The sequence below is a fragment of the Magnolia sinica genome, chromosome 7, assembly GCF_029962835.1.
Source record: "Magnolia sinica isolate HGM2019 chromosome 7, MsV1, whole genome shotgun sequence".
NCBI classification, from domain to species: Eukaryota; Viridiplantae; Streptophyta; class Magnoliopsida; order Magnoliales; family Magnoliaceae; genus Magnolia; species Magnolia sinica.
The window spans coordinates 36,918,245-36,938,350 of NC_080579.1; the positions used below are offsets into that span (position 1 = coordinate 36,918,245).

A 20,106-nucleotide genomic window follows, 5' to 3' on the forward strand; every position below is an offset into this window, starting at 1 on the left:
ATTACTACTTGATTGAATTGATAACATGTTTACCTTTGCCTTATAGTACCACTGAGTTGATCACTCACTCTCACTCTGGGATGTTGTTTTAAAACACCAACCAGACTCTATTATAGATGTAGGTGATGAGGATGTATATGCAGCGAAGTTAGACTTCATAGATGAGGAGGAAGAGTTCTCCTATGTTTAGCTCTCTGGCAGGTCTATGTAGACCTTGTGCTGCTTCGATGGGATTACAGGGATACATGGACTAGTTGGATATTTACATTTTGAAACAACACTTATATATATTATATTTTGAAACAACACTTATATATATTCAGCCTGGGACATATGCATACTCCGGTTTGTGAAACACTCTCTTGTGTAATTACACGTACTTAAGTCTTCCGCTTGCTTAATTTAATTACACCCAGAGTATGATATGCTTATTTAGTATAATCGCTCTCATGTTTAATGCACTAATATAGACAACATTTAAACATCATTATCTATGTTCCATAAGTGATGCGTTGGGTCTCGGGAGTTTAGCTTTGCTCGACCTTCGAAATTCAGGGCGTTACACAGTTTGCCTACCGACCCTTATTCTACGGTAGTTGGCTCATATAGTCAAAGGGGAACATCTTGATACACTTCAATTCCCATTTCTCATCTGCAAGCTAGCACATTTTGTGGGCCTACCACCGACGTCAGATGAAATACAACCAGAGGTATGGTTCGATGATGATGAACTTCAGCAGTTATACCAAACCACCTCCTATCAATCGGATAGTCCTCCTCCTCCAACTCATGGTGTAGAAAATAGTCAGCACCCAAATCTGTGAACGTCATGGAGCTCTAATCAGATGCCGCTTTACAGCCCAAGGTCAGTCACCAATCGTCGGCATCACAAACTCGAACAACATCTGCTGAATGGATAACCTGATATTGACAAACGTCTTCGCAACTATGAGAAGCGCCTGACTGGGATCGATGACAAAATAGATGCACTTCAGCACTCTCAATAGCAAGTTATTGACTTGCTGACAAACGGAGCGATTTGAGCACCTTAGTTGCTGTACTAGTGCTCGGTATGAATTTCCCACGAATGGGCAATGTGGTTAAAAATTTCTTTCTTTTGTTGGTATAAATGGAATGGGCCAAATGATTATTGTTTTTTGGTTATCTAGCCCATGGTTGGGAAGAATATTTTGGATTGATCGTCTAACTTTGCCTCTGGATAAGGAGAAGATTTTTTTTATGTGCCCATGGATGAGCTACATTTTTGGATGCTTTTAAAGTTTAATTCTGCCAATCTTGGGCAGTTCTTTTGAATGTTCTTATGGATAAATGATGATTTTTTTGTGAGCTTAGTATTGAGTGTTTATGAGATAAATGCTACATGTAACATGATGATAGGCTGACTATTGTTTATTGCATGACTGTGAAAGTGTTTAATTGCGAATGTTCATTGATGGCTTCAGGACCTTAAATTCAAATGCAAATGTGCTCTTCGAAATATTGAATACTCTGCTATCTTCCTATGCATTTATTGGAAATATGACTACTTTGATTCTCCCATGTTCCTCAAGTTCAAACTTTAGTCAAATCTATTGTTGGTATATACTAACCTTTATCAATGACTGACAAAAAGGGGGAGAGAAAATCCCACCATGAGAACACTTTGGATATATGGTTTTGAGCATGGTGATACAGGTGATAGGGGAAGCAGCTGCAAGAAGATAGGGGGAGCAGCTACTTGAATCAAGATTATGTGAGAACTCCATAGTATCATTGTAAAATTGTGTAAAGTTCATGTACACACAATTTAGGATGTTGTTCTAGGTTTGTTTTAGGTATTTTGTCATGTAATTGACAAAGGGGGAGCTTGAAATTGCCCTGGTTTGTCAATTAGCGTGAGAGTTGAGTCGGTAAGACAAGTGAGCCCCATATGAAGATCATACAAGCATCTGCCTCAACTGGATGTATGCTCCGAACTCATCGAAGGTAAACTTAACCTCACATCCCATGTCCCAAAACACCCTGGTATATAAATCCTTAAGAAGCTTAGAACAACACAGGAATATAGGTATAAAAACTGAGTTTACAAACATAAAAATTCCCCAAGTTTTTAGTTTTATTCAATGTATCGAGCTTACATTGATGACATAGAACAGTTGTTTTCGATGACATTGATTCAACCTCGATGACATTAAATTGAGGTCTTTTATGTCTACCAACCAACATGATATTTGGACAATATTCTCAATGAATCGACCGAGCTTCGATGACATCGAAATTCAAATTCTAATGACATTGAGCTAGGCTAATCTGTGTCCAGCAAGCTTCAAAGGTAAATCGAGAATTTTTTCGATAACTTGAAACGAGCCTCGATGAGATTGGAATTCAAATCCCAATGACATCGTGGGAGCTTCAATGTCATCAAATTCAAACCTGTTATGTCTAGCAAGTTTGATAGGAAAATCATCTAGATATGTTCAAGGAATCAAGCTACCCTCGATGACATCAAAATTCAAATCTTGATCATATCGAATCTAGGTCGATGATATCAATTTCGAACAAAGGAATGTCCAGCAAACTCTCAAGGAAAATCTTCTGGAAAGATCAATGTATCGAACCAGGTTTCGATGTCATCGACATTTGAAATCCAATGATATCGAAAATAGCCTGTTCATATCCAGCAAGCTCCTTTGTATACATTGTCGAGGAATCGAACCTTGGTTCGATTATATCGGAGTTCAAATCCTGATGCCATCCAAGCAAGTTCGATATCATCGAGCTTTTGTTAAAAAGTTCCAACTGTGCTTGTTAGTTTAGTTTTATCATTGAATCCGATTCGATGACATCGAACTCTGTAAAAAACCGACTATTTTATTTTCGTTTGAACTTTTTGGCTGTATAAGGTGAGCTTGTTCTTGGTTGCTAGAGAGAAAAAATAGAGAGAGCTTTGAGAGAGTAATTGCATATCACCTACCCTAAGCTCATTTTCTCATGAAAGTTCATCCTTCAATCCACCCTCATCATTGATATTCAATAAAGTGGATTGAGGAATGAACTTCCCCATTCAGGGATCATCCAGCTACTTTCTTAATGGCAAATCATTGAGATGGGATACCTTAAATACTTGAATGCTTAAAATCACTCCTTCTCTAAAATAGGAAAACATTTATTAGAGTAAGATTCTAACATAACCTTGACCCAACCCGTCGCCTTTATTGGAACAACTTCAAGTGTTGCAGATCACGGGAGATGAAGAATCTTCATCATCAAGGAGGAGATCTTCATCAACGTGCTTACTGGGGCTCATCTACTTATCTGTAAGTCATTAGAGTCCAGAGATCCTAATGATCATTCCTTATGTTGGATTGGGTCATAGGTACATCTCACCCCTTATAAGTCCCCATAGGAGGCCTCTGACGAGAGAGTACATCTAGGTGTTGTGTGTCAACCCTTGCTCTTGTGTAGGGCATAAACTTAGGTCCTTTGTGTAGGTCCTTGGCTTATGTGGCCTAAACATAGGTTCCTTGTGTGGATCATTGGCCTATGTGGCCTAAAACCTCGGTTCCTTGTGTGGATCCTTAGACTGTGTGGCCTAAAACGGAGGTTCCTTGTGTAGATCCTTGTCCTATGTGGCCTAAAACGGAGGTTCGTTGTGTGGATCCTTTGCTCGTGTGTAGAGCATAAAACTTAGGTGCTTCGTGTTGACCTTTGCTCTTGTGTAAGGCATAAACTTGTATTTTGTGTAGGCACGTTTTAGGTACCTTGTGTAGGTCTAAGAGTCAACCATGTGTAGGTTATAATGGTTTGAAGTGAACCTAATTTGAAACCTCCGTTAGTGAAATTCGGTACACTCATGGGATGAGTTCGTCCGCTGGGAGTGGAGTAGGCACATAGTCGAACCAGTATAAACGACTGTGTTTGGGATTAATTCTTGCTTGATCTTTCATTATGTTAATCTTTTGCATACAAGCTTGATAATATGAATGCTTTAATTTGAGTCACATGTCACACACATTCACACTTCTCGTCCATCTAGGGCTATTTGTTGTATCATGCTTAATATTGAATACTCTGTGATTGGATCTTCAACTTGGAATGGAAGCCATTAGAGTTAAATTGGGGATATCTTGATAGTTGCACATTAGATTAAGACTAAGGTAATAGGATTTAAAACATGGCATACAATTTTATAAAGTCCTATTCACCTCCCTTTAGGACACCTTGAGCTATTTCCACTTTAATTATAGTGGTCCTCACTAACATTTCAGGGCTGAGAGTGTTTCATAACTAAGTGGTTCCATGATAACACTCGACGTCTTTTGAGTGAAGGAGGATTGGTTGAGGGGTTATCTATCCATCATAGGATTAGACACCACTCGAGATCCTCAGAGTTAATTGAGGTTATGACTGCAAATCAACCAGTCAATCAACCGAGAAGACAACCTCAACCTAGGGTTGAGGAAGTCCTGAATGAGAATGAGGTGCATTAAGCACCCTTACCTCGTACTTTGTGAGATTATTTATAATCGGTGGGGGTGAGTACACCCTCATACATGGTTTTGCTAGAAAATATGGGACATATGGACATTAAGCTAGGGGTGATCTAACTCCTTCCAAAATTCCATGGACTTGAATTTAAAAACCATGTTTGCACTTGAAAGAGTTTGATAAGATCATAACGACTTTCTATTTTCCTAATGTGTCTAAGGACACGGTCAGACTAAAACTCTTTCCTTTTTCTTTGAAAGAGAAAGCTAAGACGTGGTTGCATTCACTACGTCCTAGATCTATAGGCACATGGAATGACATGATAAGGAAATCCATAAAGAAATTTTTTCCACATCATAAAACGAACACCCTTAGAAAGTCAATCATGAACTTTTCCCAAAAGGAGGATGAAACATTCTTCCAATGTTGGGAGTGGTTCAAGGATCTTGTCAGTTCATGCCCACAGCACAGTTTTGAAACGTGGCGCATTACACACTTTTTCTATGACGGACTGACATCTTCCATGCGTCAATTGGTTGAGACAATGTGCAATGGGGAATTCATGAATAAAAATGTCGATGATGTGTGGGACTACTTGGATAGACTTGCTGAAAACGCACAATCATGGGACACTTACCCAAAATCAAGCACCACTTTTAGGCCAACTCAATTAAAGGAGATGGGTGGATTATACCTTCTGAAAGAGGATGTGTAAAGGTCAGCCCCAACAGTATAATATTGTCTGCTTTACCCATGAGGCTCATGGCTTTATTCTTGGGGTCGAGCTCATGGCTCACCCCAAAGTGCATTATATTATCGAAGGCTAGATCTCACATATAACCACCATTACTTCGGATGATTCTTCTGATGTGCGATAATGTTCCTCCATTCATTGGGTACATAGTAGCCTGCCAGCCACTGGTAGCTCGCCCAGGCACCAGGCCCTGCCCACATCAGCGCCTGCCAACATGTGACCAAAGTGACGGGGCATCACAATATCCCCCACCGAGGGCAGAACTGTCCTCGGCTCTGATACCATTTGTAAAGGCCAGCCCCAACAGTATAATATTATCCACTTTGCCCACAGAGCTCACGGCTTTGTTCTTGGGGTCAAGCCCATGGCTCACCCCAAAACGCGTTATACTATTGAAGGCTATATCCCACATACAACCACCATTACTTTGGACGATTCTTTCGATGTAGGACAAGGTTCTGCCTCTCACTGGGTACACAATAGCCTTCCAACCACTGGTAGCTCACCCAGACACTAGGCCCTGCCCACATCAGCGCCTGCCCACATGTGACCACAGTGACAGGGCATCACAGGATGATGATATTAAAGCTAAAGTGTCTTATCTCATAAGGAAATTCGAGGCCATGGAACTAAAGAAGGATAAGGTTAAGGAAATTGTTTGCGGTATTTGTGCTTGCAACGTTCACACAACTGAAAATTGTCCAACAATAGCTACCTTTCAAGAGATGCTGAATGAACAATCTAAAGCCGTGAATAATTACCAAAGACCTTTCAATGGACCTACCTCCAATACATACAATCCTAGTTGGAGAAATCATCCAAACTTTAGTTGGAGGAATGGATAAACTACTACTCCTCGAGGTTTCTTCAATTAAATTCCAAATCAAGTGAAACCTCAAGAGGATTTGGTTCTAAAACATATTCAAAACCAAGAGCTTATCGCTTAGGGTATATTGAATGCCATACAAGGGCGTGGGATAAAAAATTCAATTAAGGAAAAAGGGATTCTTCTTGCACAACATTTCCCCAATCCTAAACCGCAATACGAAATAAGTGATCCAAGCTCTTCAAATCAAATGGAGCAAGCTAAGTCTATCACCACTCTTAAGAGTGGGAAGATAATTGACAAATCTATTCCGGTAAGGGCTGAAAAGCCTAAGGACCTGGAAGAGGACAACGATGATAGACCTATCACTGCTCCATAATAATTGGAACCAAAACTTCAAGGCAAGCCAATTGCCCGATTCCCCCAATGATTAATTGCACCAAAACCTCCCTTTAACTCTCAAGACATTTTAGAGGTGTTAAAGCAAGTGAAAGTCAACATTCCTCTACTGGATGCAGTTAAACAAATACCTTTATATGCCAAATTTCTGAAAGACTTGTATACAACCAAAAGATGGAAAAGTATCAAAAAGAAAATATTTTTAATTTAAAAAGTGAGTGTCATCCTAAAGCAAGATGTGCCACAAAAGTAAAAAAATCCTAATAGCCCAACCAATGCTTACGTAATTGGGAACTACCGGATTGAGCATGCACTTCTTGACTTCGGAGCAAGTGTAAATATGATTCCTTACTCAGTCTACAAACTGTTAGGTTTGGGTGAATTGAAACCCCCCTAACCACATTACAACTTGCTAACCGCTCAGTTCATATACCAAGAGGGGTAATTGAGGATGTGTCAGTCTAGGTTGACCGATTCTACTACCCGATAGATTTTATCGTCCTGGATACGGAATCCATCAGTAACATAAGGACTTAAATTCCTATCATTCTTGGTCACCCATTCCTTGCTACTTCAAATGAATCATTAATTGCAGGAATGGGGTCATGGTATGTCTTTCAGGAATGTAACATTAGAGTTGAATATCTTTTTAAACGTAGGCAAACATTTAGAAAATGATGATGATTTCCACGACATTAACATGTTTGACTCTTTCGTGGAAGATAAAACTTTGATGACCTTATCCTCTGACCCTCTAGGGATGTGTCTGGCCCACTCCCATGATTTGATGATGACATGATTAGGGAGACGAGTGTCATGCTTGATACTGTGCCGGTATTGGAAGTTAACCAGTGGATGCCACAATTTGAAGAATTGCCCCAAATTGATATAGTGCCTCTACCGTCTAACCTCAAGGCACCGAAGCTTGACCTAAAACATTCACCTTATAATTTGAAATATGTCTATTTAGGTCAAGATGAGACATACTTAGTGGTGATTTCTTCCCACCTTGAGCAAGAACAGAAGAGTATGCTCATCTCTACTCTCATTGAGCACAAAGGAGCCCTCAGATGGTCGATTGCGGACCTCAAGAGAATTGACCCTTCGATTTGTACTCACCGCATTTATCTTGAGGATAATGTAAAGACCTCTCAGCAATTACAATGTAGACTAAATCCAAACATGAAGGAAGTGGTTAAGGCTAAGGTTCTTAAACTATTGGATATAAGTATCATATACCCAATATCCGATAGCCATTGGGTGAGTTCAACTCAGGTGGTTCCTAAGAAGTCTGGAATCACCATCGTATCCAATGCCAGTAATGAACTCGTGCCTACTAGAGTTACTGCTGGTTGGAGAATGTGCATTAACTACAGGAAGTTGAATACTTTCATGAGGAAGGACCACTTTCCTTTGCCCTTCATTAATTAAAATTTAAAAATGTTAACTGGTCATTCCTATTACTATTTCCTTGATGGATATTCGGGCTACAATCAGATAGAGATGGCCCTTGAAGATCATGAAAAGACCACAGTCACATGTCCCTTTAGCACCTTTGCTTACCGAAGGATGCCATTCGGACTGTCTAATGCCCCCGCTACTTTTCAGTGATGTATGATGAGTACTTTTTCTGACATGGTGGGGCAATATCTAGAGGTCTTTATGGACGAGTTCTATCTTTAGTCCATCTCTCAGCAATTGCTTAGAGAATCTTAAATGTATGCTGAAAAGAAGTGAATAGAAGAATTTGGTACTCAATTGGGAGAAGTTCTATTTCATGGTTTGTAAGGGAATTGTCCTTGGACATATCATCTCGTCCAAGGGAATTGAGGTAGATAAGGATAAAATTAATCTTATCTCTAACCTACCTCCACCCAAAAATATATAAAACATGCAATCCTTCCTAGGACACGACTGTTTTTACAGGAGATTCATAACAGACTTTAGTCACCTCTCTCGTCCTTTATGTAATTTACTTCAAAAGGATGCACCATTCGAGTGGACTGAGCAATGAAAAGAAGTTTTTATTAAGCTTAAGGGCATGTTAACCACTACACCTATCATGCAACCTGTAACATCTCAAAAAAATTCATACAAAGACCTGAGTACCACCTCAGGCAGAAATCCCTAAAGACCGTATACTTTGAAAATTAGACAAAAATTAATTAGTACTAAACTAAATTAATTGGTGAATTAACTTAAACCACTATCTATATAAACTGCAAGACCCAAAACCATTAAAATCGCTAACTCAACATTACTTGAAAACATCGAGAAAATCCCAAAACCCAGTTACTCTCGGGAGCACATTGAAACTCCATATCGGACTTGGGCCACGCGTCGAAAGTCCGATGACCATAAAACTATAGGATTATGACCATCATATTGGGCTTGATAACCATCAAGGGAATGGAGCTCAAATAGTATTAGAAACGTACAACTTGAGCCTTGATCAAATTGTGTGAGAATTGTGAATATCTTTAGAAATTAACATGAAACTTAAGTGATTTGGACCATTCGCTTGCGAGCAAAATGGAGACATCAGACCGTTAGTTTCTAACCCAACTACACTCATGGATCAGGAAAATTTCCCTGCACCTATTGGTATACTTGTGGCCCTGATCGAGTAACGACGACCGTTGATCTGATACAAGTCCTTCAAGGCTAATCAGTTTGTCGGATCGCACCATAAACACAGTTCTGGCATAAATCCATTATTGGGGAACTTGCTCCATGAATTAGGTGACAAATGGACCTTCCTAAGGGCCCTGTTTGTCAAAAACAGGCAACCTTTGGCTATAACCTAAGTATACCATGGCCCTGGGGCCATTGACATCATTTTTGGGCCTATTAAAAGACCTTAAACCACCTCTCTCTCATTACATACGAATTTCTCTAAACCTATGAGAGAGAAGAGAGAAAAGAGGAGAAAAGAGTGAAGAGTAGGGAGAGAGATCAGTAGATCGTTGCTAGGATTCACTCCCACTAAACCACGTACCGAATCACAACCCCACCATCACTACACCATCAATTTTAACTTCGATTTGGGTAAGAAATCCTAACCCTAATCTTGTTTTAGGAATCCAAATAGAGGAATCAGTGAAATAGCTAACCTATTTCGATGTTTAGGTATCATTGTTCTGTATACGAGGACGTAGGATTCAAAACAAGTTTGAAATGAGAAATCCGACGAAAGGTACAGACTATAAACATTTAGGTTATGGTTTTCAAGGCTTTCAATATTAGTAATGATTTATGTCTAACTTGATTGTTGTCATATGATCTTAATTACGATTTATTAGATAAACTATACATGTGTGTGAACTATGTGAATATATAATGCATTCCATGCATTTGTTGAAATGTTTGAATGAAATTACAATTATGATTTGTACTTACCATGACTATAAATATAGAATACATGTTTGTATGTATGACAACTCCTTTGCGAAGGGATTTGCTATAATATATGCTATAACTAATTTAGTTCACGTATGTAGTAATGTGTATCCTAAGTGTTTGATGAAATGACTGAATGAGAAATTGTTTGATGAATCATTTTTAATAAGGGTGTTGAGATAGGATTCTCAATTACCTTATCCATATCTATGATTTCCTTCATGTAATGTAAATTGCTACTATATGATTTAGGGATGAAATGCATATGTATAATGATATGTTCAATGTGTTTGATAAAATGCTCAAATGAGAATTATGTTTGAATTGCTTGTTAAATGTTGTTATAAGTAACATATGTAACTACCTATTGCATTTGAGTATGATTGGGACTACTACATAGTCTAAGCAATCGGTAATGGACCCTAATTGAGTGATCAAACTAGTTTCGCCACGTTAGATACGTTCGATGAATCCGAGCCATACACTGATTGTCGATAGTGGTTAGGCCACGTGGAGTGCTTATGCACTCCATGTTAATTTATTTAGTGTGCACTCATACTAATCAAACCTGTAAAATAACCTGATTGGCCTATTGTGTGTTTACCATGTATGGACGCTATTGTTTGAATCTAAGGTACCACTTACCAATGTAAAGCCCATTTTAACCATGGTACTAAGATCCGCTAAGACTCATGAGCTGGGCATGGTGGTGTATGGGACACCGTGGTCGAGCTGTTGGCCTACGTTGGGGTGACAAGCCTCCCCGTAGTGTCTAGTGAGCAACCCAACTTATGAGCCGAATAGGGTGGTGTATGGGACACTGTATTCGAGTTGTCGGTCTACACTAAGGAGACGAGACTTCCCGTAGTGACCTCGAGTATAAATTAGGCCTACGCTGAGGTGACGAGCCTCCCCGTAGTGATCTCGAGTGCAAACTTTTGAATTTACCTATCCACTACTTCCACTAGGGGTGATGCCCTACAACTTGCCTATTGTATGTAATTAACTAGGATTGATGACCCTAAATGGATCCTTGTTTGGGTTAATGATATAAAGGGAGGTACCTTAGCTTCTCGAATCTACTGTATGAATAAGCCTAATTAAGTACTTGGCTAACATGAACATGCACCGCATTGCATGTGCTTTGGCGAGGAAGCGCACGTTTAGGGAGTTTGCCATGCGCGGTCGTTAAATGAATTCGCTAAGGGAGTGCAGGCAAGGGCATGCATCATTACTCTGTAACATTCTTGCATTTACAAGAGTAATTAAGAAGTGATTGTTGTATTATTTTATCATTACTGCTTAATTGAATAGATAACATGTTAACCTTTGCCTTATAGTACTATTGAGTTGATCACTCACTCCCACTCTAGGATGATGTTTTAAAACACCAACTAGACTTTGATTTAGATGCAGGTTTCGATGAGGCTTACGTGACGGAGCTGAATTTCTTAGACAAGGACGAGGAGTTTTCCTACGTACAACTCTCGACCAGGTCTATGTAGACTTAGAGCTGCATCGCTGGGATTACAGGGACTATATGGATTAGTCATACATTCACATTTTTTCATTTTGTATATTTTGAGACTAATTATGTATATATTCAGCCTGGTAGCACATTCATACTCTAGAGGTTATGAAACACGTATATACTTTATATATTTAGTTCAGTCTTCTGCTTGCTTATTTATATTAACTCTAGAGTATGATATGCTGATTTAGTGTAATCCCACTCATGTTTAATGCACTAATATGGACAACATTTAAACATCACTATCTATGTTGCATAAGTGATGCATCGAAACTCAGGAGTTGAGCTTTGCTTGACCCCCATTTTCGGGGCATTACAAGTTGGTATCAAAGCATGATTTAGATTAAACTGGACCTGGGTGATGCGCTTTGACTTAGGTGGGGGCAAAAATATAAAATGATTGTAGGATCCCAAGTTTCACCGACGGGCATGATTGACCATTGAAATGTGAATGTACACGTCTAATATCATGTGAAATGATCTCAATTCCTTTTTAGACCACCAATCAACGAGTTTAAACTATTAGTCGGTGAATCTCAAACTTAAATCATGCTAAAAGGCATGAATATGTGTGAAATGGACCAAGAAAATGCGTCACACGGATGTAGGGGCATAAAGCCCATTTTTCGATGGGACCTAGGGGTCCCCCGCACTTTTTCGGCACCCTGGGATGGGGAGTCCACTGCCTCTAGGCGGCGGCACCACCACTAGTCCAGTGGAACACGACAGCACCATCCGGTCGGCGGTGCGTCGCGCCCACCTCCAGCGAGCCATGGTGGGTCCGGGTTCAGGTCGGCCACCACCCTCCACACGCATGTGTGGGGCCCATTTTCATGTGGGACCACCCTATTTGGGTTCCCTTTACTCCCCTTTGTCCATTTCACCCCCTCCTAGCTCTCAAAACCCCTTCAAAACCTTATTTTCCCTCTCAAATCTCCCTTCCATATACACCAAGCTTCATCTTCTTCAATATCTTGCACCCACCTCTTCTATTCTCTCAAAACCCCTTTCTTACAACCCTCCATTTTCCCATTTCCTGCCTATTTGAGCACAAAAGCTCTCTTTATGTCTCATAGCCCTCAAAATCCACATCCCATCTCACCTTTCAAGCTTTCTTCAACTCCATGGCTCTTTTTGAGCTAGCTACTATTATTTTCTCACTCTCAACGCTCCTTTCCCTTATGGGAAAGAAGAGGGCGTCCATGGATGAAGCCGGGCCTAGCTGCCTAACCCATTCAAGGAAGAAAACGGGCACTGTAGCAAGCACAAGTGCCGACCAAGAGAGAAGGTCAAAATGGGATCTTGACCTGCAGATCCCTATCGAAAGATCGCTACCAGTGGGAGTTGAATTAGGTAAGTTTCATAGCCAAAAAGTTGTATTCGAGGGTCATGTGGATGAAAGGCTTTTCGGGTTATACCTAGTGATGGACATGCTCGTGAAAAATGGATGGGGTCCCATATTTGAGGGAAATACCCATTCGAGTGAAGGAGCAGTGCGTGCCTTCTATGTTCATATACGAGACCCACTACTGGAGCTGCTGCAGTTTATTATCCCTTTGGGAAGAGAGGAGGCCATAGTCAATGTAGACATGATAGCTTGTATCATGGGTATGAAGCGTGGACTTATACATGCTAGCAAGACAAACCTCGCTAGTGAGCAAGAAAGGAATCGCCGCACCCATTTTCCTTGCGGCCAACTTGAGTGGTGGAGGTGAGGAAATAGCCTTGCATCGACCAAATTGATGAATGACTTCCACCTGCTCCACCACATATTTACGTATAACGTATATCCTAGGTGGAGTAACCGCACAGTGTGTACTCAGCTCATGGTGGATTTCTTATATAGAGCTAGTTAGGGAAATAAGCTGAGCTTGCCTACATTCATTTTGTCTCAGATTGTGGGTACTACACGGTCCATATGGGGAGATGCCTCACTTCCCTTTGGCCAACTTATTTGTAAAATTGCCCGCCACTTCAGTTTCAAACTCCATATGGAGAACGTTGCCCCGATCCACATTATTAGTGAGAAAACGCTCAACAAAATGGGCATAGGCCTAGGCAGAGACAAGCAAGACTCGATGAATATGGAGATGAGATAGAAGATGAAAGTGAAGAGGAAGATGAAAGTGAAAATGAGGAGGAAATTGAGGAGGAAGGAAGTGGAGAGGGAGAAGACACTGAGGATGAGGAAGAGCAAGGAGAAGAAGGGGAGGCCCAAGACTTAGATATGGGACCTCCTACTACAGAGGAAGACCACCATGATTGGGCCACCTTGGAAGCCTGCATGGCCAAAATTGAAGAGAAACAGGCCTACCTAAAATAAAAATTCAAGAGGATGTCTTGGACTCTGAAGGCCCTCCTATGCTGTATGCAGGACAAGGGTGCTCCTCTACCTTCACCAGAGTTGGATGACTAGTCATATGTTGTAGTCGTCTTTGGGTTTTTCTTGTTTCTTGTTTTCCTTTGTAATAACCTTAGTAGGCTTAGTTGGTTGTTGGTGTGCTTAGTGTTTAAAGCTTTTGTTAGATTAGCTCACATGCATCTTCTATCATGATCCATGTAAGATTACATCTCATGTATTGTGACAATTTTGGTTAAATGAAATGCATGAAGATTCTTTTGACTTGGAATGTGTAGAATGCTTGGAAAATTGAGTGTTGTTATTCAAAATCTTACACATTTTGCACCCTATGTTGTATATAGGAAATGCAACCAAAGACCACTCGAAGTACGGCACATCTTGCACTTGGCGAATCGATGGACGGGGCACCTCCCTTAAACGATAGCCAGTCGGACCCTAGCCTGGGCCTAAATTTTGAGACGATGTCGGATTATCAGTCGGCCACTAGCTACACTAATGGGCAACACCTTGTGCACCATTGATTCTAGAACAAAATCATGCGTCTACATCGACACCACACTTACCTCAGTCGGCTCCTCCTCCTGATAGGTTGGAACAGATGATATTTTTGATGTAGCAGCAACAACAGTTTTTGCCCACTATTGCAGGGGCCATTGCCCAGAACATGCATGTGGTCCCGCCTGCACCACCTGGGCAGCCTGTTGGAAATATGAATACTAGCAGCCTTTTTGAGCGCTTTCAACATTTCCGTCCTCCCACCTTTGCAAGCACTCATAGACCTGAGGAAGCCGAATACTGGCTAGATCACATCTCTAAGATGCTGAAGTCGTTGCACTGCACTGAGGCAGAGCAGGTTTAGCTGATCACCTATATGTTTAAGAAGGAGGCTAGTCTATGGTGGCATAACATCCTACGAATAGTTCCCTCAGGACACGTGTGGATGTGGGACGCATTTGAGGGTCGCTTCCATGGGAAGTATTTCCCCCTCACTTACCGTAATGAAAAGGAAGGTGAGTTCCTTTGCCTCTGATGGGGAGGAATGACCGTGTCAGAATATGAGAACAGATTTATAGAGCTAGCCAGATACGCTCCTTTGATCCTAGCAGATGAGCTGATGAAAACGTGACGTTTTTCAGATGGTCTGTGGCCCGATATCCACACAAAGATGTGTTCCGCTAACATTCCCAACTATGCTAAGCTAGTGAACATGTACCTGTGAGCTAAACAGGATGGAGACAGAGTGTCTCGCACATGTTTACTAGTGGGACCGAGGCCTCAACCTGATTTGCCTAACCGACCGTTCCTCAGTAAGAGGCCACGTGCAGATTCTTCTCCCAGGCTTATGGCCCCACCGACCCAGCAGAGGCGATCAGATCTGTGGTGCACCTACTCTAAGAGAATGGGCCATATAGACACCTACTACTTTACTAAGATGAGGGACAATGATTTTACACTACCTCAGAAGATCTATCGACAGCCACCACAAGCTATATCAGCTCCACCTTTACGATAGGCATTGCCAGCACAACCATTTTTCTGACCACCTGTACCTTAAAATAAGCTACCTTAATGACCTATGGTAGTGCAACCGAATCCTCCTCAACAGGCACGTGTACATGCACTAGTAGCTGGTGCATCTGAGATAACAACTGCAGTGCCTTTAGCTTTCAAAGTCACTACCCACATCCAAGGTATACCCATATTTCTGTTGATAGACACCGGGTCCACCATTTCAATAATATCATGCACAGCAATCAAGCGACTAGTGTTAGGAACTACTTCTATGATTGGGGTGAGACTCCTTACAGCCACAGGGACCTTCTTAGACACTACCAAGATTCTAAGGATTGCTCGATAGACTTACGAAGTAGAACAGTGATCATTAACCTGATTGTTGTCCCCATTATGTCATTATGATGTCATCCTCAGTATACTAACCTGATCGACTGCGATACTAGATTGTTGACAACCCATGAACCTGAGGGCACGACCTTTACTTTCCCAGTACAGGTCAGTTGGGCCTACAATATAAGTTGTTATGCTTCCTTATTGGAGAATGTTGATGGTCTGACACTTGGGGACATGCCTGTAGTCTAAGATTTCACAGACGTATTCAGGACGATACCTAGACTACCTCCACGGCGCGAGATCGACTTTATTATCGATCTTGTGCCTGGTGCGACACCTATATACCTCATACCTCCATGTGAAATGGAGGAATTGAGGAGATAGATTGATAATATGTTGGATTCAGGTTTCATATGGCCTAGCGTATCCCCTTGGGGAGCACCTGTTTTGTTTGTAAAGAAGAAGGACGGATCGCTTTGATTATCGCAGGTTGAACCAAGTGATAGTGGAGAACAAGTATCCTTTGCCCAGGATAGATGATCTGTTCAACTAGTTGAAAGGGGCACAATATTTCTCCACGATAGACTTACATTCTGGTTATCATCAGTTGCACGTCAGGGATGAAGATGTTCAGAAAACAGCATTCAGAATCAGTTTTGGGCACTATGAGTTCCTTGTGATGTCGTTCAGACTTACAAATGCACTGGCCGTGTTCATGGACCTCATAAACCGGTGTTTCAGCTATATTTGCATCAGTTCATCATCGTATTTATAGATGACATTTTGATATACTCTAAGAGCCGAAAGGATCATGAAGAACACCTGCGAGCAGTCTTCGATACTCTTACGAAAAATTAGTTGTTTGCTTAATACCAAAAATGTGACTTTTGTAAGGAAGAAGTCAAGTTTCTGGGGCACGTGGTGTCCAAGGAAGGTATTGCCGTGGACCTTGATAAGGTGACTGCGGTGCAAGACTGGGAACAGCCCGATTCGGTTATAGAAGTGAGGAGTTTTCTCGGCCTCGCAGGCTATTATCGTAGGTTTATCAAAGACTTTTCCAAGATAGCTAGACCGTTGTCTCAACTCACTCGAAAGGATCTTAAGTTTGCTTGGAAGGAGAAAGTAGAAGCAGCCTTTCAGGAATTAAAGGACAAACTGACGTCCACACCCATGCTAGTATTGCCAGAGCAAGGGGTCAGATATACTATATACACCAGTGCATCTCGTGTTGGTTTGGGTTGTGTCCTTATGCAAACGGATAGAGTGATTGCCTATGCATCACAACAGTTGAGGAAGCATGAAGAAAATTGCCTTACGCATGACCTGAAATTGGCAGGAGTTATCTTCACATTAAATCTCTAGAGACATTACCTCTACGGAGAGGAGTTCGAGCTCTTTTACGACCATAAGAGCATCAAGTACATATTTACGTAGAGAGACCTGAATATGAGGCAACGACATTGGATGGAAACCTTGAAAGACTGTAAGTTTCAGGTCTCCTACCATCCTGGCAAGGCTAACCTTATGGCTGATGCGTTGACTCGCAAAAAGACAATAGAATTTGTAGCTCCGCTAATGATAGAAGAATGAAATATGGTAGAGTTTATGCGAGACTTCGAATAGAGGCTTACAATAGAGGAGCCGTTCGAGAGCGTCGCACACATCCATGTGCAACCACTTATTGATGACCGAATCATTGTGGCTCAGAAGGAAGATGAACTGTTAGTGAAGATGGGAAAATGAGTAAGTGATAGTGAAGACTCTGAATGGAGGGTTGGCTTATATGGAGGTTTGAGATATCGTGGTCGTCTGTGCATTTCGAATCTCCATGACTTGAGAAGGGAAGTCCTAGAAGCCACACATAATTTGAAGTTGGCAATGCATCCCGGTAGTACGAAGATGTATCAGGATTTGAAGCATTCATACTGGTGGGACAACATGAAGGCCCAGATAGTAGATTTTGTATCTCGTTGTCTCACATGCCAGCAAGTCAAGGCCGAGCATTGCTGACCTCTTGGTTTACTTCGGCCCATGCCCATGGCTGAATGGAAATGGGATTCCATATCTATAGATTTTATTATCGGCTTACCGAAGATGAGGAAGGAACACGACTCCATTTGGGTGATTGCAGACCGATTGATGAAATTGACTCATTTCCTCCTAATTAAAGTTTCAAACTCAGGAGATGATTTAGCCAAGCTGTACATCAAGGAGATTGTATGACTGCATGGAGTCCCTATGGAGATTGTGTCGGATCGAGACACGTGATTCACGTCCATTTTTTGGACTCGAATCCTGGAAGCAATGGGGGTGAAATTGAAGTTCAGTACCGTGTTCCACCCACAAACAGATGGGCAGACAGAATGGGTAAATCAGATACTTGAAGATATGTTGCGAGCATGTGTTCTTGATTTCAAGGACAGTTGAGATGACTGTCTTCCCTATGCCGAATTTGCTTATAATAATAGCTTCCAAGCGAGCATTGGCATAGCTAGGGATGAAGCATTTTATGGGCGCCTATGTCGAGCACCACATTGTTGGGCGAAAGTTGGCGAGAAGAGCCTGATTAACCTAAATTTGGTTCAGGCAACCTCAGAAAAGATTGATATTATCAGGCGTCGACTTCTTGCAATACAGAGCAGACAAAAGAGTTACACTGATACACGACAACGCAGTTAGAATTCGAAGTTGGGGACCATATACTTCTTAAGGTTTTTCCTATGAAGAGAGTACTCCGTTTTGGCAAGAAAGGGAAGCTTACACCATGATTTATTGGTCCATTCCAAATTCTGGATCGAGTGGGTGTGGTAACATACCGCCTTGCTTTACCCACACCACTTGCCGGTGTGCACAATGTATTTCACGTGTCCATGCTGAAGAAATACGTTTCTGATCTTACTCACATTATCAAGTGGGAGCAGGTGCAAATAAGTGAGGATGCTACCTATATACTGCGACCAACACGTATTCTGGATAGGAAGGAACAGGTGTTACGCAGCAAAGTGATCCCACTTGTAAAAGTATTGTGGACTTACCACACTGAGGAAGAGGCTACTTGGGAAACCGAAGCTGAAGTCCGTAAGAACTACCCTCATATCCTTGAGGAGTACGAAAATGTACTAATTTCGGGGATGAAATTTTTCTTTAAGGGGGGTAGATTGTAACGTCTCAAAAAATTCGTATAAAGACCCAAGTACCACCTCAGGTAGAAATCCCTAAAGACCGTATACTATGAAAATTAGATAAAAATTAATTAAGTACTAAACTAAATTAATAGGTGAATTTTCTTGAACCACTATCTATACAAACTGCAAGACCCAAAACCATTAAAATCGCTAACTCAACATTACTTTAAACCTCGAGGAAATCCCAAAACCCAGTTACTCTCGGGAGTACATTGAAACTCCGTATCGAACATGGACTGCACGTCGAAAGTTCGATGACCGCGAAACTATAGGGTTACGACCGTCATATTGGGTTTAACAACCATCGCGGGAAATGAGCTCAAATAGTATCTAGAAACGTACAACTTGAGCCTTGAGCAAAGTGTGTGAGAAACGCGAATATCTCTAGAAATTGACATGAAACTGAAGTGATTTGGACCATTCGCTTGCGGGCGAGATTAAAGACATCAGACACTCAGTTTCTGACCTAACTACACCCATGGATCAGGAAAATTTTCCTGCACCTATTAGTATACTTGTGGCCCTGATCGAGTAACGACGACCGTTGATCTGATGCTGGTCTTTCATGGCCGATCAGTTTGTCAAATCGCATCATAAACACAGTCCTAGCATAGATCCATTGTCAGGGAACTTGCTCTATGACTTAGGTGAGAAATGGACCTTCCTAAGGGCCCTGTTTGTCAAAAACAGGCACCCTTTGGCTATAACTTAAGTATACTGTGGCCCTAGGGCCATTGACATCACTTTTAGGCCTATTTAAAGACCTTAAACCACCCCTCTTGTTCCATACGAATTTCTCTAACCCTAAGAGAGAGAATAGAGAAAAGAAGAAAAAAGAGTGAGGAGCAGAGAGAGATTGGTAGATCGTTTCTGGGATTCACTCCCACTACACCACGTACTGAATCACCACCCCACCATTGCTATACCGTCGATTCTAACTTCGATTTGGGTAAGAAATCCTAACCCTAATCTTGTTTTAGGAATCCAAATAGAGAAATCAGTGAAATAGCTAACCTATTTCGATGTTTAGGTACCGTTGTTCTGTATACGGGGACGTAGGATTCGAACCGAGTTTGAAATAAGAAATCCAACAAAAGGTGCAGACTATAAACATTTAGGTTATGGTTTTCAAGGCTTTCAATGTCAGCAATGATTTATGTCTGACTTGATTGCTACCATATGATCTTAGTTACGATGTATTCGATAAACTATACATGTGTGTGAACTATATGAATATATAATGCATTCCATGCGTTTGTTGAAATGTTTGAATGAAATTGCCATTATGATTTGTGCTTTCCATGACTATAAATA

General features: G+C 41.2%; 1 non-coding gene across 1 annotated transcript; it reads right to left on the bottom strand.

Moving 5' to 3' along the window:
• Positions 1–4,855: 4,855 nt before the first annotated feature.
• LOC131252308 (small nucleolar RNA R71) lies at positions 4,856–4,962 on the bottom strand. Its single transcript, XR_009174337.1, has one exon. It is a non-coding gene; the product is annotated as a small nucleolar RNA R71 (small nucleolar RNA).
• Positions 4,963–20,106: the final 15,144 nt, after the last annotated feature.